The following is a 26,181-nucleotide window of genomic DNA, read 5'->3' as shown; positions in this document are numbered from 1 at the left end:
CTGGCTTTCACCCTTGCACCCTTGTTTGGCTTCATGTTTGGCTAGAGTTTTAAGGATAGAGGCGAGGAGGGGAGGGCACTTAAGGCAGAGGAGACCGTGGGCAACAAAGTGTGAAGCCTTGGAGCAGCAATTTGGGACTTGTTGATGGAGAAGAGTTCTTTGTGGGTCCTGGCTGGTAGGGTCTCAGAGAAACCTACATCTAGCTTCCTTCTTGATCTCCCTAAGTTAAAATTCAGTCCATCCTCGGGACTTCCCTGGCAGTCCAGTGGTAAAGACTTCGCCTTCCAATGCAGGGGGTGCGGGTTCTATCCCTGGTCAGGGAGCTAAGATCCCATATGCCTCACGGCCAAAAAACCAAAACATAAAACAGAAGCAATATTGTAGCAAGTTCAATAAAGACGTTAAAAATGGTCCACATTAAAAGAAAAAAATCTTAAAATTCAGTCCATCCTCTTGAGAACTTTTAAGAGCTGAAACTAGAGCATTTCTCCAGGCTAGATGGTTTACTAGAAATTTGATTTGGGAAACGTGGCTTCTTTTTTCTTTTTCTTTTATCGGATTAAAAAAGAATCCTCTAAAATTCTTCTGAAGGGTTATTTTTAGCTGCAAAAGTCCTCTTTTTCCCTTGAATTATATGAACTGCCTTCCCTGGACTCTCATGTTATATGAGCTGACTTGTTATTTGAAGAGTTCCTGAGCTTTGCCATTTCACAGATTTCAGAGCGTTTAGAATTCCCTTTAATTCTTTATGTAATAGTTTGCTCTCATCTTTATCTTTTCTGCCTAAATAGCAATCTCCGGGTGAGGTCAGTGACATCACCGGTGTGACCAAGCTAGGGTAGTTTGCCATGGAGGATATTCTTTCAGAGGAAGCAAGTTGCATAAATAATTTCTGCTCAGGAAACAACTGAGTACCTATCCAGTCTCTGTAGTTCTGTTTAGTGTAGTATTTAACACCCGCCACACACAGTTGGGCAGCTGACTTGTAGCTTTCGATGATGAAGAACACATTTCTAGTTTATGAGTATTACCCAATCTCTTATGCTTTGGGACTTAGGAATTTGTTTTTCAGCTATCACACTTGCTTTTTTGTTTTTGTTTTTTCCCCCCAACATTGGATAACTAGATAGGAATGTGAAACTCCTCCAATTCACTAGAGGTTTTTTTAACTCTGAAAATAAGTTACATAATAGAATGAAGCTGAGTGCCTGTGGCTTGTTTTACTAAATAACAGTGAGAAATATTGAACCTCACAATATATGCTAACATGCTTTTCCTTTAAAAAAAGCAGGATGAAGTAGATGAGAAAAAAGAGGAAGTGTGGTGTCCGTTATCAATTTATTATCCCTCAGCTTCAAATCTCCCCTTCTTTGCTCTGTGATATTGGAATTGGACCCTGTAAACCTTTCCCTTTTGCCAGCCGGTGCAGTGTTAGGCTTTGTCAGTAGAGGGACTGGAGAGACACTGCAAGGTGCATGGTCAGGCCACTCAAGATGGCTGTTCTCTTGCTCTCTGTACTGGCCCTGCTCAACCGGTGCCTGTTTTACCTACACCCTACTCACATGACTGACCTTCCTACATACTGGCTCCAGCCCCAGCTAGCGATTGTTCTTATCAAACAGGTGGTGAGGAACGTGCCCCTTTGCTAGTTTCCCTGCTAACCGATGAGCCAACCTGACACCAGTTCCCCCTATGACTGGCAATCTCCCCTTCCCTGGGAGTGAAGACTGCCACCGTGTCCTGCCCACTGTAGGCCACACACAGTGGGGTGTTGCTCCAGGACCTTGCTTCAGACGTGTAAGCTCTCCCATCCATTAAACCATTGATGTCTCTGTCGCTGACTCTGGGCTCTTTCTTCGGTCTTAAAGCTGAGCCTTGTAGATCTGCAGGGTACAGCCCAATACAAGGTGAGAGTAGCAGGAAGTACAGCTGACCCTTGAACAACAGGGGTTTGAACTGTGTGGGTCCAATTATATGGGGATGCTTTTCAATAGTAAGTACTACAGTGCTATATGATCTGCAATTGGTAGAACCCGTGGATGCGGAGGACCTGAGGATGGTGTGGAAGGCTGACTGTAAGTTATGTGTGGATTTTCCTCTGTGCAGAGGGGTCCCCTAACCCACATGCGTTGTTCAGAGGTCAACTGTGCTTCTCTTCCCAGGTCTGAATTTCCGTTCTTTAGTGCAAGAGCTCAGGGGTCCTCACAGACCAATCTAAGCAACACCCTGGAGCCTTTGTCTCCTCACCCGCCAGCTGTTTCTTCAGCCGCTTCAGCTGTATCCGAGGCTGCATTCTTCCCACTGAGAGAGCTGGTCTTGACAAACGGCAGGCCCCTTGCACAGCCCAGCTCTGGCTGGTGCTCTCCTGGAAGTTTCTGTGCCACCAGCAGCTGCATGTTTCTCACGTAGCCAATAGCCACAGCCTCTTCGAAGGTGTCTGAATCTCAGCCTTGGGGAAAGAAGCCTCTCCTGAGTCCTCCACTCTTCATCAGCCTAGATGAGTGTTATTAGAGCCCACTAGGATGCAGACGATGAACTCAAAGCAGTACTTCCCTCCATTATTGGAGTTTATAGCAGAGGTCAGGACTCTTTTTTGGTAAAAGGCCAAATAGTAAACATTTCAGACTTTGTGGGCCACATATGGCGTCTGTTGCACATTCTTCTTCATTTTTTTAAAACAACCTTTAAAATTAAAAAAAAAAAAAGGCTCAGGGGCCATAGTTTGCTGACCCCTAAATTTCGAGGATGAATAGATTCTCACTTTTTTTAACTAGATAAGTTTAACCTAAAAAGACCTAAAACAGTGAGAATTTTAGATTTATCATAGACTTGCATAACAATTCACCCCAAAACTAAGTAGCTTAAAATGAAAATAATTTGTTAACTTTCCTGGTTTCTGTGTGGCAGGAATTGAGGAGCAGTTTGGACGGGCAATTCTAGCTCAGTGTCTCCCGTGAGGTTGCAGGTCTGCTGGAGCTGCCGTCACCTGAAGGCTCACGTGTCTGGCTGTTGGCTGGAGGCCTCAGTTCCTTTTCACATTGGTCTCTCCGCTGGGTTTCTTGGACATTCTCATCATGTGCTGCTGGCTTCCCCCAGAGAGAGTGATCCAAGAGACTAGGCAGAAGCTACAGTGCCTTTTATGCCTCAGAATTCACACACCATCACTTCTGTGGTATTGTGTTGGCCAGTCAGGTCAGCCCTAATTCAGTGCAGGAGGGCATTACACAAGGGTGTGAATGCTAGGTTGTAGGGATTTGGGGGGACCATTTTGGAAGCTGGCTACCACAAGACTTTTACATGTAATTGTTTTTAAGTGTATTCAGTAATGCTTACTAAGTTAATGGTGTTGACAAGTAGAGAATCTTGCAAACCCAACTCTATTTAGCAATTCAATTAATGAAATAATGTATAATTAACACACAATTCCATATAAACAGCAGCTTCTAAAATGCTTAATTTTGATAGACTTATGCACAGTAAAAATGCTCTCTACTATCCATTTAATCAAATTCCTCTTAACCAAATCCCACTTATACTTATTCCTTCCATCTGTAAAACATACAGGCATGCTTAATTCTTAAGGCTGTTCCCGTCAATTGAATTGCTGACTTACCAAGAATTAACTGTTGGTTCCCAAGCATGTTTATTAGTTGTATTTGTTATTGTAATTATGTACTTTAAATGTATATAAACCAAAGAAATATGACTATAAGAGTTATCTCTATGAAAATTAAGTGAAATGCTTTGGACAGTTTGATGAATATGAGTTACTCAAATCTGTTGCTGAGTTAGACGTTGGCAAGCCAACAGTGAAAGCCTAGGAACAGAAATCGTGAAAATCTAGAAAAACTCTGAACTCAGATTGCTTCTGAGGGGTCTTAAATTCTTTCTCTAAAGAAACAGAAACTGGAGGTGTCAGATGGTATCTCATGGATATGGTTTTTGCAGAATACAATCAATGGATTCCCTCTCAAAGGAAAGAATTGAACCTTACAACAAAATCTTGGCAAATGATTGAACACTTATTTGGTTTGGGTTAAAATTAAAATGTTGAAGGTATGTTTGTATTATTTAACATCTTTCCTCTCTACCAACTAACTACTACTTGTGATTTCACTCGATAAGAGGAACAACACCCCAGCCCCCCATCTTAAACTAGAAAGGACTCTGGAAATGTGTAGTCTGGGGACTTATAACTTATGTTCCAGAGGGACCTACAGGCTTGGAAAATATCTCTGGGGCCACACATTACGGGAGGCAAAAGTGGTGGGATGGGTTAGGGAGAGTCACAGGGTCGTCCGGTCACTGGGGCTGTGGTCTTCCAGAGCAGTTTCTCATGTGTCTATTTTATGTATTCCTCCCGGGTAGAAATAGATTTGGACGTTCAAGGGTTTCACATTTAAAAAAAAAATTTGAAACTACTTCTCTATTTAACTTATTAATTATACCCTTGAACAGGTCTTGGAAGAAGTTTTGGGATTTGCCCAAGAGAACAGAGCTAGAGTGAATCAGTGAAAGAACCAGTCAGATAAAAGCCTTAGTGAGCTGATGCCTCTACGTTACCTTCCTGCTTCACTACACTCTGTCTCCGTAATGGATTAAGCAGTTTCTGAGATAATTCTTTTTTTTTTTTTTTTGCCATTCTTTCCTTTACAAGCCTCTTAACCTTATATTGCATTTAAATAAACTTTAACTGCATCTTGCTAAATTCAAAATGTAAGAAGTCTAACGAACTTTTATATACTGAAATAGTGAACCTCTGTTGTTAAAAACGATGCTGTTTTGACCTATGACGGATCAAAAGGAAACTCAATTCTATTTTATTAAATACTTTATTTCATCTTTTCCTGCATCAAATCCATCAGTTCTCTGCTCTCCATTCCCTCACTGTGTGAGTGCCTGCTTCCCATGTTAGGTACCTTCTCCCAGGCCTTTCCTCCTTTACACTTATATCTGTCTTCTAGGCCTAGCATATTCTCCTCTGAAAGACTGTTGCACATGCAATCTGCCCCATGCCCCTTAGCAACCAGTTACACACTGTTTTTTCCTTCTGAGGTTATGTTTTCTTCACAGCCAGAGGGCTGGCTTCTTGAGGGCACAGACAGTGTTCTGTCCCTCCTGTGGTCCTAAACTCATATTCACTCTGCCATTATGTGTTGGGCTAACTGTCATTGGATTGCATATTATGGTTTCACTGAACCACCTTAAAAAATAATCATCTTTTCTAGATTTAATTAGATTTTTGTGTTGGTTTCCTTTCTGTTTTCTTTCTTTCCTAAAATAAATTACTAGATGCCAGTAGACCTAAAAGAGTATCTTGCCGTAAGATGTGTTCTGCTGTATAGTTATTTTCAGGGGTGACTCACTAAGTAGTGATGATATTTTTAGTTGCTTTTCATTTTTGATCCCCTTGGAGTCTTCTGTCACTGCCAGTTTCTGTTTCAGCACCATCTTGATAGGTGTCAGGGTGTGGTGGCCAAGTGAATGTCAGGCCCTGAGGCTAATACTCCAAACTAATGATGGAGGCAGTAAGATGTGAGGTTAGAAAGCAGAGCTGTAAGAGGCGGACATAAAATAGAAGTGCATACATTGTATTTTAGGAAGGAGTCCAAAATGAAATATATAATTATAAATTCATAACATTAGAAATGACAGAAGCAAAGAAATACCTGTTAAAGTTTAAATCATCCTGGCTTTCAGTTGAAGTCTTTTGTTTTGCATTTATTTGAATAGAACATAATATTTTACAAGAAATTTTTAAAAGAAACTGTAACTATGTCATTAAATACACCTGCAGTGGAATAGATTGAAAGCATCTTGTGTGTTCGTTTGCAGGACTTGAGTGGAGTTGCCAGCAGTGCTACCCCATGGGGCCCCCAGCCTTCTATCATTTCAGACACCCAGGCATCAAAGCCAGGAAGACGACTTGATTAGCTCCATCTGGCTAAACCTCTCAAGTCTTGATTCTCTTCCTTTGAGAGAATTCTTGACAATAATTAGCCTAGATAAGGAGCAAAAAATTGGTAAATGCCCTTATCTGAAAGGCACCTCCCATGTAAAGTTTTTCTTCCTAAATGATTTCTTTCTCTGGGGCTCTATTATACTTTATTTGTTCTCTCCATTACTATACTTACTCTCATTATTCCTGTACTAAATCTGTTATTGTAAAGACTTATCACAAAGGAGAATTTAAATCTCAGTTCAGGAGTCCAGTTCAGATTTAGCGGAGAATCTTGAACAATAACATGCATATAGGAAGTGCATCGTGCATAAATTAAATGCATTTTCACAGAGTGAACATACCTGTGCTGTTAAAACCAGATCAAGAAACAGAATATTACCAGCACCCTAGAAGCCCCCTTATGCTCCCTTTGAGTCACTGCATAAACCCTGAATTATAACCACCATCCTGCCTTCTAACACCATAGATTACTTTTCCCTGTTTTTGAAATTTATGTAAACGGAATCTTAGAGCATATACTCTTTTGTACCGTTTTGCTTAGAATATTTGTGATATTCATCCATGTTGTTGCATTGCTATAATATTCCATCTGATGAATATACCTCCATTTATTCATTGTACTGATGATGGAGATTTCTGTAGTTCCCAGTGTTTGCTTATTGCAGAGAGCGCTTCTATGAATGTTCTTACGTTTGTCTTTTGAGCACATATGCGATTATTTCTCTTGGTTTGTATCTAGGAGTGGAATTGCTGGGTCATTAGGTATGTATGTATTTGGAGATACTGCCAGTTTTCAAAGTTGTAGTTTACACACTCACCAGCAGTGTTTGAGAATTCCAGTTTGAACACAGATTTAGCCTCAGTCAGATTCCTGGCATGGGAATCTATCTGATCGGCCCAACTTGGAGCAGATGTCTATTCAGTTGTGATGAAGGGACTGGGGCTCACGTATTACAGACCTGGTTTGGGGCATCCTATCATTGCTACACTCTAGGTAGAATGAGAGGCAGTTTTTAGAAAATGGGAGATTCTATGAGCTAGGTAGATATCCTAAAAGATTTCATCATGTATACAAATTAAATGCATGAAGAGAGGCTCTGAATTGGGGATACATGTAGCTTTGAATCATCAGGAAAATATTGTAGTTGAAGCCATGTGACTAGGCGAGACTCCCCAAAGAGAATTCATAGAGTGAGGTGAGAGAGGGTAGCATATAGTGGAACTCTGGGAAGCACCAGCATTTAAAGGATGACAAGACAAAGACGCTCTAAAGGAGGCTGACTGAGAGGATGTGACCGGAGATCCAAGGGAACATGGTATCATGGAAGCCAAAAAAGAGAATGTTTCAAGGAGTGATCAAGAGTGACGATTGCTTCTGTGAAGTCAGTGACTAAGGAGTTTTCATTTGCTTCAGAGACAAGGAGAGCAGTAGCCTTCTGTAATAATTTCAGTGAAACGATGAAACAAAAGCCAGGTTGCAGTAGGTAGAGAATGAGTGAAAGCTGAAGAAGTGTAAGACAGCAGATGTGACCAACCCTTTCGACTCACTCAGCTAAGAAGGGAAAAGGCGGATGGAGATGGAGGGGAGACAGTCAGAAGGTAGGAGAGGCTTGAGCAGGCTTACCTGCTGATGATCTAATTGGGAAAAGTGAGGTCTCTAGTGTAGCAGGAAGGGATGGAATCCCAAGCTCAGGGGAAATGTGTTAGCCTTAGGGGGACACAGAAAGACTTCATCCCTGTAACACTAAGAAGGCAGGGAAGGATGGCTGGATTGGTGCAGAAGTTTGAAGGAGTTTGGTCACTCGGCACATAGCAGATACTCAGTAAATGTTTGTTGAATTAACTGTTGACTGGAAGACTCCATACTTTCAGACATTGTGTACTGCGGTTTCATTTATCAGTTTCCTAAACATGCAGATCTCCGGTGCAAAGAGGTCTGCTGCACAGCTTCTGTCACTCCTGGGAGCAGCAGGAGTGTGTAACAGCAGAGTGTGTAATAGACTGGAATTCTGTGCTTGCTAAAGAAATCCTGATATGTTCCCTTTATATAGCGCCCGTTTGTTTCCCATTATGGAACTATCACTTGTCATAGAGAGATCTTCAAGTACTTTTGCAATATGTGAAGTTGTGACTATAAACAAATATGTGTGATCTACTGATATCTATGGGATACAACTGAACAATCCCTGAAAAGAAGCAATAATAATGGAGTTTACACTTGTGGCTGTGGAAAGGGCAAATTGTAGCACCGCATTATTGTTGGAAGCCTCATACTGAGACTAGTGTCACATGGAGGGCTTTTGTAGTAATTAAAGTCCTTCTAAAAATGCTTATATTTGGAAGTACTCTGATTTTGTTTTTCTGTATCAGCGTATCACGGTTGCCTTTCAGCTAAGAAATTTAAATATAAACTGCTACTCCCTGATTTATATTTATTATGCAAATTAGACAAGTTCCTGCTGTTGTCCATTATACATCAGTATCTCTTCTTCACCCCACGTCAAAAAGTTGTTTCCTTTTATCATAAATGGGTGTTGAATTTTGTCAAAGGCTTTTTCTGCATCTATTGGGATGACCATATGGTTTTTATCCTTCAGTTTGTTAATATGGTATATCACATTGATTTGCGTATTGAAGAATCAACATTGTGACAATGGCTATACTACCCAAAGCAATCTACAGATTCAATGCAATCCCTATCAAACGACCAATGGCGTTTTTCACAGAACTAGAACAAAAAATTTCACAATTTGTATGGAAACAAAAAAGACCCCGAATAGCCAAAGCAATCTTGAGAAAGAAAAACAGAGCGGGAGGAATCAGGCTCCCTGACTTCAGACGATACTACAAAGCTACAGTAATCAAGACAGTATGGTACTGGCACAAAAACAAAAATATACATCAATGGAACAGGATAGAAAGCCCAGAGATAAACCCATACACATATGGTCACCTTATCTTTGATAAAGGAGGCAAGAATGTACAATGGAGAAAAGGCAGCCTCTTCAATAAGTGGTGCTGGGAAAACTGGACAGCTACATGTAACAGTATGAAATTAGAACACTCCCTAACACCATACACAAAAATAAACTCAAAATGGATTAAAAACCTAAATTTAAGGTCAGACACTATAAAACTCTTAGAGGAAAACATAGGCAGAACACTCTATGACATACATCACAGCAAGATCCTTTTTGACCCACCTCCTAGAGAAATGGAAATAAAAACAAAAATAAACAAATGGGACCTAATGAAACTTACTTTTGCACAGCAAAGGAAACCATAAACAAGACGAAAAGACAACCCTCAGAATGGGATAAAATATTTGTAAATGAATCAACTGACAAAGGATTAATCCCCCAAATACACAAGCAGCTCATGCAGCTCAACATCAAAAAACAAAAAGAAGCAGCCCAATCCAAAAATGGGCAGAGGACCTAAATAGACATTTCTCCAAAGAAGACATACAGATGGCCAACAAACACATGAAAGGATGCTCAACGTCACTAATCATTAGAGAAATGCAAATCAAAACTACAATGTGGTATCACCTCACACCGGTCAGAATGGCCATCATTAAAAAATCTACAAACAATAAATGCTGGACAGGGTGTAGAGAAAAGGGAACCCTCTTGCACTGTTGGTGGGAATGTAAATTGATACAGCCAGTATGGAGGTTCCTTAAAAAACTAAAAATAGAACTACCATACGACCCAGCAATCCCACTACTACTCAGGCATATAGCCTGAGAAAACCATAATTCAAAAAGAGTCATGTACCACAATGTTCATTGTAGCGCTATTTACAATAGCCAGGAGATGGAAGCAACCTAAGTGTCTATCGATAGATGAATGGATAAAGAAGATGTGGCACATATATACAATGGAATATTACTCAGCCATAAAAAGAAACAAAATTGAGTTATTTGTGGTGAGGTGGATGGATCTAGAATCTGTCATACAGAGTGAAGGGAGTCAGAAAGAGAAAAACAAATACCGTATGCTAACACATATATATGGAATCTAACCAAAAAAATGGTTCTGAAGAACCTAGGGGCAGGACAGGAATAAAGACGCAGATGTAGAGAATGGACTTGAGGATATGGGGAGGGGGAAGGGTAAGCTGGGAAGAAGTGAGAGAGTGGCATGGACATATATACACTACCAAATGTAAAACAGATAGCTAATGGGAAGCAGCTGCATAGCACAGGGAGATCAGCTCAGTGCTTTGTGTCCACTTAGAAGGGTGGGATAGGGAAGGTGGGAGAGAGACGCAAGAGGGAGGCGAAGTGGGGATATACGTATACATATAGCTGATTCACTTTGTTATACAGCAGCGGCAACTAATGCAACATTGTAAAGCAATTATGCTCCAATACAGATGTTAAAAATAAATAAATAAATAAAATGTGTTGGTTACTCTTTAAAAAAGTTGTTTCCTCTTCTAAGTCAGACTGCTGCATCTTTTTCCTTTTCAAATGAGCTAAACCTCTTTTTAGGCCATATTTTCTACTTCTTGATACTTGACATTTTCTTAATGCATCTAGAATATAAGGTTGGAGCACAAAAAAACTTCTATTGCTACCTTAAAGAGATGAAAACAGTAAATGTTTTTTTTTTTTTTTTAACTGAAAGGTTGGAGCACAAGAAGCTGCTATTGCTACTTTCAAGGGATGAAAACAGTGATTTTTTTTTTTTTTTTTTGCAGTACGCGGGCCTCTCACTGTTGCGCCCTCTCCCGTTGCGGAGCACAGGCTCCGGATGCGCAGGCTCAGCGGCCATGGCTCACGCGCGCAACCGCTCCGCGGCACGCGGGATCTTCCCGGACCGGGGCACGAACCCTTGTCCCCTGCATCGGCAGGCGGACTCTCAACCACTGCGCCGCCAGGGAAGCCCAGTGAATTTTCTTTAAACTGATTTTTTCCTTTAGTCACACTCCCCGATGTATTTTTAGTGAAATGGCATGTAGTAGAGTTATTGTGATATACTCTCTACTAAATTAATTGATTGTTAACATCCAAGAGAAGCAGTATTACTCAAATTTGACTGTATAGGTCAGTTTATTTTACAAGTAACTGATGCTGTCCTGGAAATGTGAGCCCCTGACTGGGTTAGTACAATAGCTGATAGACTTCTCAAGATGGGTCGTAAGAAGGATGTAAATTGAAAGGAGGAGCTGGGTTTGGGTTGGGTCAGTCTTGAAATTAATTCTGCATGTGTGGTGGGTTTGTGTAAGATTTTCAGAATGGTCTTTTAATAATATCCTTCTGAGAAAGGGTTGTTGTAGGATAAATATGATAATTTCTCCTTTAAGCTTTACTGACATATGTCAGAAGGATGCCAATTCCCTAAGTAATCATAGTTTCCCAGTGGCATGCAAAAAATGTTTGACCCCTTGTTAATAGGTCACTTCTCTCTATAAATGGTAATCTTGGTGTTTGTCTAAACTATTGTTTTTTGCAGTTTTATTTTGAAACAATTGCAAACTTGTAGAAAAGTTGTATGAATGCTTTGTTTCTGAACAATTTGAGAATAAAGTTGTTGACATGATGCCATTCCCTCTGAAGCGCAAGAACATTCTCCAACTTAACCATAAAAGGCCATCACAATCAGAAAACTAACATTACCACTATCTTAATTCTTAGACCGCGTGCAAACTTTGCCAGTTTTCCCAATAATGTTCTCTGTTGCAAAAAGTTCAGAATCACAGTTGTATTTAGTCGTCTTATCTCCAATCTGGAACTGTATCACATTCTTTCCTTGTCTTTCAACGATTTTGACTCTTTGGAAGATTACAGTTACTTTGTAGAATGTCTCTGTTTGGGTTTGTCTGGTGTTCCCTTGGGGTTTGATTCAGGTTATACATCTTTGTCAGGAGTATCACAGAAGTGTTGCATGTATTCTTTCTCACTGCATGATGTCACTTTTCCCCATGACTGATAGTGTGCACTTCGATCACTTGATTGAGGTGGTGTCTGCCAGACTTCTTCCCTTTGCAGTTACCGTTTTCCCTTCGGTGTTAATGCTTTTGTGTGGAGGCACATTAAAACCTTGTAAACGTCTTGTTCCTTATCAAACTTTAAATTCATTTATTTACTTAATTATATCAGAGTGGGCTCATGGTTTCCTATTTTCTTCAATGGATTATAATCTGTTACTATCAGTATTTGTTTTACTGCCCAAATCGTTCCAGATTTGATCATTGAAACTCCCTTCAAGCTGACTGGTGTGTCCTTTTGCTATGTCTCCCATCATTCATTGAGCACTTCCTTGCTTTCCAAGCTCATCTTGTCCTTTCCATGCCCCAGCCCTGGAATTAGCCATTTCTTCAAGGAGCTCTGGTTCCCTTTGGATAAGAATTTTATTTAGAAGCCAAGAACGGGATGCCACATATGCTCATTATTGGGAGTTACTGTTCACAGTCCCCTTCAAACAATTTTTATATATATTTTTTAATATAAAAATAAAAGTGTATAAAATTTAAATCTTTTTCATTTATATACACATATACATTCAATCTTTTTTGAAGTACTATATTTATTTTGTTGGTTTTATTTATTTATATTTTTACATATTAAAAAGCATGAATTCATACCAATACTTCCAATTTCATTCCAGTACTACAGGGTTCATTCCAGTTTTCTCACTTTCCATAGTGTAGCTAGCTCCCTTCTTTGACAGAATAAGTCTGGCTTCCATTATTCTTGATATTTTTGCTTATTTGGTAAGTTTTCCGGTATGTGACAGCCTCTTATCTCTGCCACTAGTCCTTTCCTGCATAGATGACTTCCTTACCCGATTTGGGCTCCAACACCTGCTTCTGAGCCTACCTTCCAGGTGGATGCCCTCTTCACTCCCATTGAGGTTCTGCTACCCCCCCACTAATCCCCCTTACGCTATGTGGACAGCCTCCTTGCCATGCTTAGGTTCCGACACACCCCTGCCAGCTGCCGCTCTGCGTGGACGCCCTCTAGCCACGCTTGGATTCAGACTCCCCACTTCGGGCCACTCCTCTCCCCTTGAGGACCCTTCTCAGAATGAATCTTTAAATTAAATAGACTGAATCCCAAGCAGGAAAATGAAATTAGATCTGTACCTGACACACTTTGGGGAAACTGTAGAACCCCAGAAGTAGAAAGATGGAAGAAAATCTTTCAGAAAGTCTTAAATTTACAGAAGATGTGATAATAGAGGGCAGAAGGCAAAGGAATGTCTTCAAAGTTCTGAGGGGAAGTAACAACTTGGAACTTTATATCCAGTAAACTGTTATTTTCAACAGCATTAAGTTTAAGAGATTAAAAGATTCTTACTGAAAGTTCTTCTCAGGAAGCATGAAATCGAACACATCAATGAACAGGATGTAAGAAGAAATGGAGAGCAAAATATTTGGAAAACTTACAGATGAATCTAAGAAACAATCACTATATAAAACAACATGAGATGCTAATTTGGGAGTTCTAAAAAAATAAGGTCAAAATAATCCATTCTTAATTGTGATTGATACTGTCTAAGATCCTGTTGTTGTTCAGCCGTAGGGTAGAGAAATTAACTTTACACACTAAGCCAAGTAAGAATGTCTCAGAATATAAACGGCAAACACTAAAAGGACAGAAGAAAAATACAAAACCCATATACTTCCAAACCAATAAAGAGAGATAAAGGAGTCTAAAGAAACAGTTAAATTATTAGGAAATAAGAAAGAAGAAGGAAGCAAAAGAAAATCAAGGTAAACAGAAAGCACAAAATAAGGTGACAGATATCCAAATTTATCTGAACTACAATAAATGTAAACAGATTAAACTCAATAGGAGAAGGACAGAAATTGAATTTATAACATAGACTGAGGGTTTACTACTCATATATAGGCTCTCAGTGAACACACTAATCAAAGTTCTAGTGAGCAAAATTTAACATGGAAGGAATAAGAATGCAGAAGAAATGTTGAACAAGGAAATGGGTAAAATACAAGCATAAAAAAAGAATGAAACTCAGTCATTTTAAACCATATTTTATGTACCACCTACAGTGGAGTTCTGTGGCATGTTTGAAGCAAGCAGATAAACTCCTTGGTTACATAATTGTTTTGCTTTGAAGCTTATCCTTGGGTTCATTAGTTTTCCACCCTGTGGTGCATCATGATTTTTTTGTAGAACCTCACACTGAGCTCCAAGCTTTCATGATTTCTTTTTGCTTCTCTGGACAAAAACAAAAATCAAACTCCTATATAGCAACTCTCTTTTGATGTTCTCTTCTGACTTGTCTCTAGATTTATATTTTAAATCTGCCCAACAAAAATTGCATTTTGTAGCACACACTAGGCAGTTGTCTTAATTAATACTCCAGTCTCTTTCAGGTACTACATGAATCATCACTGTTAAAATAAATTTTTCTTTTTGATCTGAGCAGACCGAGAAGAGTAGTTAATATACAACATGATTGAAACAAAAGAAACAGGAATAACAGCATATAGCACTTGACTAGCAACCAATAATAACTTTCACTTACTGACTGTAGATTCTCAGCCAGGCCACACGTTTTTTTTTTTTTGCCGTACGCGGGGCTCTCACTGTTGTGGCCTCTCCCGTTGCAGAGCACAGGCTCCGGACGCGCAGGCTCAGCGGCCATGGCTCACGGGCCCAGCTGCTCCGCGGCATGTGGGATCTTCCCGGACCGGGGCACGAACCCATGTCCCCTGCATTGGCAGGTGGACTCTCAACCACTGGGCCACCAGGGAAGCCCAAGGCCACATTTATATCACTCTAACCACTTGGCATTTAAGCCAGTGATCCTTCGTTCTCTGGACTGACCTCAGCAGAAGCCCTGAAATTACATTTGTGTGTGTGTGTGTATGTGTATATGTATCCCTCCCTCCCTCCCTCCCTCCCTTCGCTCCTTCTTTCCTCCTTTCTTCATTCAACAAAGAAATGCTTTTGAGAGCAAAATTCTAAAGAAGGATTACAACCCAGAGAGAAGATACTAGACTAATTTGCTTGTCCTACTCTAGTCTGTTACAAAACATATTGAAATAGTAGAGTATACTGACTGAAACATAAATTATTTACAATTAATAAATTGGTTTCAACATCATTGCATGAATGCAGTTTCTTAAGATTTGTTTGTAATAGAAGTACCTAGTATTTTATCCTTCTGGTTCAGATCACTTGTACCTGGGAGCCTTCTTTACATGGGTTTCAACAGTGTGGAGCTGGTTTTAACAGGTGTTTCTATCTTCCCAGGATCCCTTCTTTACTCTTCATCTGGAAATAGAGCCCATGGCTCCCCACAGGTGTGGGCACAGTGTGTGATAACCTGAGGCAGGATCCCGTTTCCCACAGGGTGACAGTACAGCGGAGCAGTTTAAAGAGTCGGGGCTCCTAACAGCTTGACAGTGTGCTCACTGATCAGCTGTGTGACTTTAGACAGAGTACTTAATCTCCCTGTGTTCAGTATTCTGATAATTGAAAGATGGGAAATAACCTGCATACAAATGTTTATAGAAGCTTTATTCATAATTGCCAAATTCATAATTGGAAGCATTCAAGTTAAGTTAGTCAATAGATAAATTGTGGTACATCCAGACAAAGGAATATTAAAGCACTAAAAAGAAATGAGCAATGCAGACAATAATGTGTTATAATCACTGAACTTGCTAGGAGACTAGATCTTAATTATTCCCACCACAAAAAAGAAATGATACTTATGTGATGTGATAGAGATGCTAACTATCGCTACAGCGGCAATCATGTTACAGTGTATAAATGCATCCAATCAACGTGCTGTACACTTAAATTTACAGAATGTTGTACGTCAAATATATTTAAATAAAAAATTATAAAGAACAAAGAAATGAGCCATCAAGCTATGAAGGGACATGGAACAATCTTAAATGTGTATTACTAAGTGGAAGGAGCCAATCTGAAAGGGCTACATCTATATGATTCCAACTACGTGACATTCTTGAAAAGGCAAAACTGTGGAGACAGTAAAAGGATCTGTCGTGGCCGGGGGTTAGAGAGGAGCAAGGGGTGAGATGAATAGGGAGAGCAGAGGATTTTTAGGGCAGTGAAGCTACTCCCTGCGATACTACGATGGTGGATGTGTCAAAACCCATAGAATGTACAGCACCAAGAGTGAACCCTAATATAAACTACGAACTTTGGGTGATAAAGGTGTTCAATATAGGTTCATGGATTGTAACAGATGTACCACTCTGGTGCTGGATGAAAGGCCAGGAGTATATGAGAACTCTGTACTCTCTGCTCAATTTTACTGTTCTAAAACTGAGCTAAAAAAAAAAAAAAGTGGGAGAGAGGCATGCGGGATTAGCCCCACAGGCTCTCGTTTGCCAACTCCAGTTCTCCAGTGACTTCCTATTATATCAATGTTCAGTCAAGTGATAAGTGAGCACTAAATACATTTGAATGGAAAAAAGATGGGAAGTAATAGTATGTAGCTCATGCAGTTTCTATAAAGATTAAGTAAGATACTGCATGTAAAACATTTAGTTATACAAAACAGGGGAGAAGAGTATCCTAAACACAGAACAGCAATGTTATGCCCCTGAGATTTGAGAAACTTGTCATGTTCTAGGAATCGAGGGATGACAGTAGGATCAGAGTAAGGAAAGCAAGGAAGAAGGGGGGAATGAGATGAGATTGGCAAGACAAGCAGTGTCTAGGTCATGTAGCATCTCATTGGCCGTGATAAGCTTTTATTCTGTTGAAGTGTGAAGGGGAATCCATTGAAGAATTTTAAGCAGAGGAATGTGGTGATACTGTTTACATCTTAAGAAGATCACTTTTGATGCGTTGAGGAGGGTAGCATGGAGGAGAGCAAGGGTAGAAGCAAATGAACAAGTTTGGAAACTGCTGCAGTAGATAATGGTGGCCTGGACTGGAGCATTAATAATAAAAATGGAGAGAAATGGATGAACTATGTAGGTAGAATGGATGGATGGATGGAATTGATGGGCTCAAGAATGACTCCTGGCTTTGACTTCAACAGCCAGGGAGGTGACGGGTCAGTTATTACAGGGAAAGATGAACCAGAGGAAGGGGTTTCAGGGGGAAATCAAGAGTTTTGTTCTGGATAAATTCACTTTCAGATGTATGTGATTATGTGAGGGGAGGTGTTAGTCAAGTATTGGATGTCCTAGTCTGGACCTCAGGAGGGGTCTGGCTACGTGGTTGAGGGGCTGGAGATAGAAGCCTGTTGGCAGTATGTTGGGTTTTTTTTTTATTATTATTATTGAGGTATAGTTGTTGTACAATATTATATAAGTTTCAGGTGTACAACACAGTGATTCAAAATTTTTAAAGGTTGTATATACTCCGGTTATAGTTATTATCAAATATTGGCTATATTCCCTGTGCTGTACAACACATCTTTGTAACTTATTTATTTTATACATAATAGTTTGTACATCTTAAGATAGGTTGTGACCCCTGTCTTGCCTGCCCCACCCCCGTTGGTACTTTGCTTGACTGAATGGGAACCTTAAACTTGTACGGTGCTGTAAGTCTCAATAAAACTGGAAGAAAAACAGTTTTTTAAAGAGTGAATGGGAGTTGAAGATGAACCAGTGTAGACAAAATGAAAAGTTTGGCCAAGGAGGATGAGAGATATTATAGCATATTTGCTGATTGTATTGAACCTGTAGAGTGTGAGAGGCAGTGATTAAGAGGGAGTTAGGATTCTGAGAAAGCTTTGCCAGGTATAAGATGGAGAACACCTGAGGAGGGGTTGACCTTTGAAAATGAAGGTCACTTGACTGCAGCAGGAGGGAAGGAAGCAATGGTGGGAACAGATGGAGTTCTGTAGGTTTTATGGTGGGAAGATGAGAGCACTAAGTGTAAGAGTTGGCCACACAGGGTAGGTACACTGGGCAGGGCTTTCCAGGCAGGGATGGGAATAAGTGTGAAGGCAAGGAAGCATGAACAGTGTGCCATATTCGAGAAAGGGCAATACGCTCTGCATATCTGAAATAGAGGGTTGGGAGGGGGCCGGTGCTGGTCATGATAAGGGGAGGCGGGATAAGCGGACAAGAATCAGCTCGTGGAAAGCTTTCTTTGGAGTTGTTTCCCTTTGCAGTAGAGAACAAATGGAGGTTTTTAAATCTAGAAATAGTTTGACTTTATGTAATTTTAGAAAATTGGAGTAGATCTTAATCTGGAACAGATTGGTGGGAGAGGCCAGTTAGGAAACTGTTACAGTGATCTGGGTGAGATGATGAGGATCTAAACTAGAGCAGTGGAGGTGGGGACAGACGCGAGAGGATGGGTTTGAGAGCTCTGTAAGAAGTAGAACTAGGGTTTCCCTGGTGGCGCAGTGGTTGGGAGTCCGCCTGCCGATGCAGGGGACACGGGTTCGTGCCCCGGTCCGGGAAGATCCCACATGCCGCGGAGCGGCTGGGCCCGTGAGCCATGGCCGCTGAGTCTGCGCGTCCGGAGCCTGTGCCCCGCAACGGGAGAGGCCACAACAGTGAGAGGCCCGCGTACCGCAAAAAAAAAAAAAAAAAAAAAAGAACCAGTAGGCCCTAGTGACAGTTCAGTTGTAACTACTGGTCTACCAGCTATTTTATGGAATATTAGTTGCTTAGGATAACTCTCTAGTTATCTGCGCCTCTAATCTAATGACTAGTAATTAGTGGTGTGAGTCCATCAAGGAGATCCATGGAGGAACAAGAAAGAGCTTTGTTCAGGAGGTACTGAGCTTGAGGTACCTGCGGGCTGACCCAGTGAAGATGTCTGGTAAGCCTGTCTGAGGATGAGCCTCCAGGGGGAAGTTTGTTGCTCCAGGGATGCTCAACCGGGTCTGTTATTGTTTGATTCTGAATCTTATGAAGATTTGCCTCTTTGGGTTCAGATTAATAATTTGGGTGTTCCACTGAGTAAAACATGAAAGAAAGAAAATGTTCCTCCCAAAGTTTGATAATACATTATCAGGATCCTAAAACTATTACTGCTTTATGATCCAGTCATTCTGGAATCTACCCTAAAGAAAAAAAAAATGCAAACAAAGAACTTCCCTGGTGGTGCAGTGGTTAAGAATCCACCTGCCAATACAGGGGACACGGGTTCGAGCCCTGGTCCGGGAAGATCCCACATGCCACAGAGCAACTAAGCCTGTGCACCACAACTACTGAGCCTGCGCTCTAGAGTCCACAAGCCACAGCTACTGAGCACACGTGCCACAACTACTGAAGCCCATGCGCCTAGAGCCCATGCTCTGCAACAAGAGAAGCCACCGCAATGAGAAGCCTGCGTGCTGCAACGAAGAGTAGCCCCCTCTCGCTGCAACTAGAGAAAGCCTGCGCACAGCAACGAAGACCCGATGCATCCAAAAATAAAAACATAAATTTATATAAAAAAATGCAAACAGATTTACGTGCAAAGATGTTTTGAATCAGTTTAGTTGTAATGGTGAAAGTGAAATACAATATACATAGAAAATAAACTAGAAGGTATACGTCAGTGTTAACTGATAATTCCAGATGATGGCCTTATTGATGACTTTTATTTTTTTCTTTTTGTGAGTCTGTGATTTATAGATTTTTCTAAAATGAGCATGCATTCCTCTCTGACACAGGAAAAAAATTCATAGAAATGGTATATAAAATGGAAATGTCCAACAAAAGGTATATAAGTAATAAATTCTTACATCTTACATCTGTAGGATAAGTGGCTGTGGAGCAGTTTAAATTACTTTGTTTATGAAAGTTTTTAATGAAGTAAGAAAATGCTTATAAAACATTAATGATCAGCTCTCAACTCTATGATTATATGAGCGTATATATATCTACGGAAAGGCTGGCATAAGTCAGGGGTTGGTGGAATTGGGGATGCTCATTTTCTCTATTTTCCAAGTTTCCACAATGAGCTTTCATTACATTTCTTTTCATCTTTTTGAAAAACTTTCTGATTTCTGTAGGGTTTTTTGCTTCTTTTTTCTACTTTCCTTGAAAAAGCTTGTTCTATCCTTTTTCCTTTTCTACCACTGTAGAAACTGTACTTCGAATGGCTTCCTTTAAGTGTTTAATATACACATACTCAATTATAACTTTCCTAACAAAGTCTTAGGTTTCTCACCATCTTTGCCCTCCTCTGAATGTGACGAGGGTCTTCACAGGTTCTAAGAATCCACTGACTAGAGCATATGCCACATCTTGTTTAGCTTTCCACTTGTTTTAACACAAAAAATGGTTTAAAATTTCTTACAATAAGTAGTTTATTTACCAACATATTTTACGGCTTTGGCTTCGTATTAGTTTCCTAGGGCTTCCATAGTAAGAGTTCCTCAGATTCAGTAGCTTAAACAACAGACTGACTTTCTCACAAGTCTGGAAGCCAGAAGTCCGAGGTAAAGGTGTTGGCAGGGTTGGTTTCTTCTGAGGCCTCTCTCCTGGGCTTGTGGACGGCTGCCTTCTCATTGTGTCCTCACAGGGTTTTCCTCTGTGTGCGCACGTGTCTGTGTCCAAATCTCCTCTTTTTATAAGGACACCAGTCACATTGGATTAGCGCCCACACTCATGACCTCATTTTAACTTAATTACCTCTTTAAAATACAGTCACATTCTGAGGTCTTGGGGATTGGGACTCTGACATATGAATTTGGTGGGGAGTTGGGGACACAACTCAGCCCTTAACTGTGTTCTCCTGCATCTGGGTTTAGTTCCCTTCTCTCTAGGAGGTTCCTTAGCTATGATCTCTGTACATCTGAAAATCTCTTCATTTCCTTCAACCTTAAGTAATGTTCCTAAATATAATGTTTTAGATTGATAGTTATTTTCCCTTAGCACCTTGAAGATATTCATACATTCATTTACCATGTATTTATTGAGCCCCTGTAGTATGTCAGGTACTATACTATTCCAGGTGCTGGAACTACAGTGGTCAGCCAGAGAGTATGCTCTCTAGAGGGACAAAATGAAATAGCATTTGTACAGTTGTATGAAGATAAGTTTTCATTTCTCTTGGGTAAACAGCTAGGAGTGGTATTGCTGTGTCACATGGAAGTGTGTGTTTAACTTTATAAGAATACTGCTAAAGGTTTTCCAGAATGGTTGTACCATTTTACATTCTTGCCAGCAGTGTATGAGATTGACTGCTTTTTAAAGGTTTAAAGTTTCTGTATCTTTCTGTGTTGTACCTGGGTGAAATATTGTCTAATTCACTAGTTTTCTTTTCTATTGACTTTATCTAGTCTAGAATTTATTTAGTTCATTAAAGCTGGGTTTTTTACATGTATATAGATTTTCTCCATTTTTGCCTTAGAAATCCCTAATTAGCTGATCCAAGTTACTAATTTTTGTTTTATTTCTACCAGTTTAGTATCATAATTTCTTATTGATTTTCTGGAGGCTAATTCTCCTTTTTATCTCTTTGAAGACTCTAAATATAATTTGTGTTAAAGTCAGTTTTGGACGACTCTCTTATTTTTATTTTCCCTAAGTGGAATTAAGGGAAATCGTCTAAATAAATTGGTTGGTTCCTTCTTAGCATTTAATTTCTCATATAGTAAAATTCTGGATTACAGACTCTAAGTAGGAGTTTATTTTTCATTCTGTACTCACCCCTTTCTGGCTAGTAATTTTATATTGCCTCCAACCGGGCTTTTGTGGCCAGAGCTCAGAATTGGTTCTTAAAGTGCCACCTTAAGGTCCCTGTCCGGGGAGGTTGCTGTGATATTGGTGATATCACAGATCAAGTCATCAAATCACTGGAAAGCTTGGCTTGATCTTGCCATGGGCTACTTTAGTCTGTCCTACCCAAAAAGAGTCAAACTCTTAGTTACGTCTTCTGTTCTGGACTATTAACAGATAATTTTTGGGAAAAGGTAAAAATACGACTCTCATACAGTTATAAGAATGAACATGCATCAAAGAATTTATTTTACTCTTATGATATGAAGGAAACCAGGCAGATGTAATATCCAGTTAAAAGGAAAAATCAAAACAGCACAAAGTTATGTGGAGAAAAGAATGTTAAGATGAATGCAGGTAGAGATAAAACCAGTGTTTGGGTTAGTGTGGGGTGTCAATTACATCACTGCCAGATTGGACAAAAGTGACATACCTGTCAGTTACCTACAGCTCACAAGTAGTTCCAAAATGGCTTCAAACCAGTGAACAGGACTAGAATGTGATAACTTGAAAAAGTGTGCTGTGCACTACGTACAACAGTCAAGACATGGAAACAACCTGAGTGTCCATCGACAGAGCAATGGATAAAGATGTGGTACATATATACAGTGGAGTATTACCCAGACATTTCTCCAAAGAAGATATACAGATGGCCAAGAGGCACATGAAAAGATGCTTAACATCACTAGTTATTAGAGAAATGCAAGTCAAAACTCCAGTGAGATATCACCTCACACCAGTCAGAATGGCCATCATCAAAAAAGCTGCAAACAATAAATGCTGGAGAGGGCATGGAGAAAAGGGAACCCTCCTACACTGGTAGGAATGTAAATTGGTACAGCCACTATGGAGAACAGTATGGAGGTTCCTTAAAAAACTGAAAATAGAGCCAGCATATGATCCAGCAATCCCAGTCTTGGGTACACGTCCAGAGGAAAACATGGTTCGGAAGGATACATGCACCTCAATGTTCATCGCCACTGTTTACAACAGCCAAGACGTGGAAGCAACCTGAATGTCCACTGACAGATAAGTAGGTACATGTATATGATGAAATATTACTCAGCCATTAAAAAGAATGAAATAATGCCATTTGCAGCAAAATGGATGGACCTGGAGATTATCATACTAAGTGAAGTAAGTCAGACAGAGAAAGACAAATATCATAAGATATCGCTTATATGTGGAATCTAATAAAGAAAAGATACAAATGAACTTATCTACAAAACAGAAACAGACTTAGAGAATGAATTATCAAATTTATCATTACCAGGGGAAGGGGTGGGGGAAGGGATAGATTGAGAGTCTGGGAGTGACATGTACACACTGCTGTATTTAAAATAAAATGCCTTTCCTGAAAAGAAAAAAGTCTACAAATAACAAATGCTGGAGAGGGTGTGGTGAAAAGGGAGCCCTCCTACACTGGTGGTGGGAATGTAAGTTGGTAAAGCCACTGTGGAGAACAGTATGGAGGTTCCTCAGAAAACTGAAAATAGAATTACCATATGATCCAGCAACCCCACTCCTTCGTATATATCCAGATGAAATTATAATTCAAAAAGATACATGGGGCTTCCCTGGTGGCGCAGTGGTTGAGAATCTGCCTGCCAATGCAGGGGACACGGGTTCGAGCCCTGGTCTGGGAAGATCCCACATGCCGCAGAGCAACTGGGCCCGTGAGCCACAATTACTGAGCCTGCGCATCTGGAGCCTGTGCTCCGCAACAAGAGAGGCCGTGATAGTGAGAGGCCCGCGCACCGCGATGAAGAGCGGCCCCCGCTTGCCACAACTAGAGAAAGCCCTCGCACAGAAATGAAGACCCAACACAGCCATAAATAAAAAATAAATAAAGCAAAACTGTCAACAAGTAAAAATAAAATAAACACTATAAAAAAAAAAGATACATGCACCCGTATGTTCATAGCAGCACTATTTACAATAGCCAAGACATGAAAACAACCTAGATGTCCATCAGCAGATGAATGGATAAAGAAGATGTGGTACATATGCACAGTGGAATACTACTCAGCCATAAAAAATGAAATAATGCTGTTTGCAGAAACAATGGATGCAGCTAGAGATTATAATACTAAGTGAAGTAAGTCAGAAGGAGAAAGACAAATACCGTATGATATCACTTATATGTGGAATGAACATATATGTGGAATGAACATTCTTTTCTTTCCCTTTCCCTTTCCTTTCTGCCAAACTCGTCCCCTTCTTTTTCTCACAACCCGTTTCTTCCCGAACCCTCTGCCTGTCAAAGATCATGGCAGCTGGTATGTCTTGAAGCTGGAATTCCAGCTTAGTTCTGATAGCAAAGCCTGTGCCCTTCGCACTCAACCATCATGACTCTGCAGGAAGACTTAGGAAATGGCCTTTGAGCTGGGCCTGGAGGGAATGACAGGGTTTGTTAGGCAGAAGTGGATAAAGAAGGCAACACTTTAATACATCGGTGGCACACAGCTCGTCTGCCTGGGGCCTAAGCTCCTGTCGTAAGAGAACAGTAAGTGGTGGAGCTGTGGAGGGGAGGTGGCCTATACTGCTCATGTGAGGCGCGTAGACCCCACCTTATACTTGCTTGACGCTTTGTTTAATTTTTATATCTGCTCTGCAAGATAGATGTTGTTATCCCCACCTAACCCTTCAGAGAACAAAAGCGCAGTCCTGTGACTTATCTGTGATCTCCAGCTATTAAGTGGCTAAACTGAGTTTAGAACTCCGGGGGTCACTGTTCTTTCTACTTTATATAAACTGTTGAAGTCCCTGGGGTTTTAAGCAGGGTGTGAAGTGATTAGAATTGTATTTAGGAAAAAGATGTGATAAAAGAGAAGCCTGAGTCACCTTTTGACCTGATACTGAATATCATTTGAAGGCAGTAACCCTTGTCCCAGCACTAAAATTTAGAGTTCAAAGAGATTCTATGCAGAAGATTAGAAATCGTGCCCTGAAGGCCTCAGAGGGTCTGCTAGAACCCAGCTACTCAAAAGGGTGACCTTCACACCTGTAACTTCAGTATAACCCTGGGGCTTATTAAAAATGCAAATTCTCATACCCCTACCTCAGACTTACTAGATCAAAAATCTAGTAAAGGTGGAGTCCAGGAAGCTGTGTTTTTAACAAGCCCTGTCTATTTAGCAGTGGACAGTATTGTAGTAGCCAGGTGATTCTTAGGTACGCAAAAGCTTGAGAAAGCTTTAATATTCTTCCCTGGCCACTCTGCCTTCTTTCAACATTTCCTGGTTGTCAAGCGGTTGCCTCTAAAATGATAATTGTAGTAGAGAAACTTCATCAGCACATTAAATGGTAAGTACTTTATGAGCAGGAATTATCATCTTTGGCATCTAGGAATTTGACTTATAAACTGTCTTTAGCATTATATAAACTCTAGCATAAATTTTAACTCAACGTGGAAAGGTGGCAGTATATGGAAAACAGTTTGGAAGGATACACACCAAACCACTGTTAAAGAAGAAGTTATTCATGACACTTGTTAAGGAATGTAAGGTAGACTTTATTCTGGGGGACTGCTACAGTGGGGTTTTGTAATAGGGGAGAGAGATTGGGCTCATCCCTTTCACATCTGGGAACAGTGGGGATTTATATCCAACGAGCAGAGTTGGAGGGGCAGTGGATGGGAATACTAAGAGGATGGAGTAATTCTTTGCTCACCTGACCTAGCAGGATTCTTGTTGAAGACAGACTAGGGTGATCAGATAATACCTGGGGAATAGTGGAGGATGAGGAATTTGATCAGACACTGAGGGTTGGGGGGTTCTGGCTAAACTAACTCAACAACATTCTTGCTAAAGCTGGCCTCCTGGAGGACATGCACAAGGATGGGGCTTAGTCAGGCTTAGAGGACACTGACTAAAGTTTGGTTGAGGAGGGAGTCTTTGTCACCACTGCCATGATTAATACAGGGCTTCTCTGGTGGAGCAGTGGTTAAGAATCTGCCTGCCAGTGCAGGGGACATGGGTTCGAGCCCTGGTCCGGGAAGATCCCACATGCCATGGAGCAACTTAAGCCCGTGCGCCACAACTACTGAGCCTGCGCTCTAGAGCCCGCGAGCCACAACTACTGAGCCTGTGCGCCTAGAGCCCGTGCTCCGCAACAAGAAGCCCGCGCACCGCAACGAAGAGTAGCCCCTGCTCGCCACAACTAGACAAAGCCTGTGCACAGCAACAAAGACCCAACACAACCAAAAAAAATAATTAATTAATTAATTTAAAAAAAACCCACCAATACAAACCCTAAAAATACATCCCATAGTAAGGTAGCCATTCAGATGTTCTAGACCCAGCAGTGCCGTCCAGTAGAACTTTCTGTGATGATGGAAGTGATCTGTTTCTGTGCTGTCCAATACGGTAGCTACTAGACCCAGAGCTATAGAGCAGTTGAAATGTGGCAAAGGTGACTGACTGTGAGAAACTGAATTTTTAGTGTTATTTAATTTTAATTGATTTAACTTTAAATGGCTGCATGTGACTAGTGGCTCCCATATGGGACAACACAGTCAGAAAGGTCTAGTGAGCTTCTCTAAGGGCTTACCTGGGTATGTGTGGGTCGCTGAAGTTTTC

The 26,181-nt window shown here is 40.6% G+C and overlaps 2 protein-coding genes across 3 annotated transcripts in view; one reads left to right on the top strand and one right to left on the bottom strand.

Moving 5' to 3' along the window:
- The window catches only part of PLA2G12A (phospholipase A2 group XIIA), a 117,207-nt gene that overhangs the window by 23,079 nt on the left and 67,947 nt on the right, over positions 1–26,181 (bottom strand). The window lies entirely within an intron of this gene.
- MCUB (mitochondrial calcium uniporter dominant negative subunit beta) overlaps positions 1–26,181 on the top strand; it is a 90,126-nt gene that overhangs the window by 43,706 nt on the left and 20,239 nt on the right. The gene's annotated exons all lie outside the window — the stretch shown is intronic.

The sequence above is a fragment of the Leucopleurus acutus genome, assembly GCF_964270905.1.
Source record: "Leucopleurus acutus genome assembly, chromosome: 4".
NCBI lineage: Eukaryota > Metazoa > Chordata > Mammalia > Artiodactyla > Delphinidae > Leucopleurus > Leucopleurus acutus.
The sequence above is the reverse complement of the archived record's forward strand: the minus strand, read 5'-3'. Positions and strand labels throughout refer to the sequence as shown.